A 1,107-nucleotide genomic window follows, 5' to 3' on the forward strand; every position below is an offset into this window, starting at 1 on the left:
TGGAGCCGTGCATTCGCCCGGAAAATTGACTTCCCACAGGTCGACGAGGTTGAGGAAACGCCTCATAAAGCATTAAGAGGAAAGTATCGGAAAGAGGGCGTCGCATCCACCTACGAAATCAACAGTTAGATGAAAGAGAACTTCCTGATCACTTCCAGCATGCCTTTTTTCATCTCTCCCCCATTCCTTACTTAACGCCTTAAAACCTAACCGCAAAGCTAAACAGTCGGATCATTACACGTATTTGGCCAACGAAGAGAGTGGATTGCACTGGGTAAGCAGGTCTTTTCTCTGAAACGGATTTTAGATACTAAAAACAAGAGCAGAGGCTTTGAGAAGACCCCTCTCTGAAGTTGAATTGCCAGAGCAAATAGGATGCACAAATGTAATAAAAATGTTATCAAACTACCTTTCTTCGCCATCCACTCATCTCTCTCCTTCATTCAACGTCCTCCCTCAGCCATGTATCCCACTCCTCATCCCCTCCTACCTCCCCAACATTTCACTCTTGCGCTGGCTCTTGCTCTCCATTTCTCTGCTGCTCTACTCTAATTGTCCCTAAAGAAAGACTGCAAATTATTCAGTGGTAGGTGAATCGTGGTCTTTGTTCTGGCATCATTAAGAATTACAAATGATCGCTTTCCTTGTCCTTATTTTGTGCAAACAATAATAAGGAGGAAAATGGTAACAGTCCTACTTTCGATTTACCAAAGGCCACTTCTCCTGTCTTCCTGTCATTAAAAAGGATATTTGAATGGAAATCCCTCAGATTTAGGGTTTCGATTTAGTCTCAGATGTGAGTCATTTCTCGCACTGGGAACCAAATTACCCCACCACATTACCTCACCTAGCGCCTTACAAGGTACAAAAATGAGGTGACACGAATTCTAATACGCATGCATTGTGTGCTTCCACTTTATCTATCTGAAGCGCTTCCTTTGTGCATGTCAGTGTGAAGAGGCAGGTTATGGGTTCTAAAACCATGAAATATGCAGTGATTCCGTCCAACGACTATAGCCAGGACATGATATTTCACATCGAATGTGGACTACGTGAAGAGTGCTTCAAGACTGATAGTGTCCTGCCGAAGACTTGGCTAGCGCAAAA

General features: G+C 43.6%; 1 protein-coding gene across 1 annotated transcript in view; it reads left to right on the plus strand.

Annotated features, from left to right (window-relative positions):
• The window catches only part of EGR_06309 (hypothetical protein), a gene marked incomplete at both ends in the record, with an annotated part of 8,838 nt that overhangs the window by 809 nt on the left and 6,922 nt on the right, over positions 1 to 1,107 (plus strand). The window lies entirely within an intron of this gene.

Source organism: Echinococcus granulosus, assembly GCF_000524195.1.
Source record: "Echinococcus granulosus chromosome Unknown EG_S00054, whole genome shotgun sequence".
Classification (NCBI taxonomy): Eukaryota; Metazoa; Platyhelminthes; class Cestoda; order Cyclophyllidea; family Taeniidae; genus Echinococcus; species Echinococcus granulosus.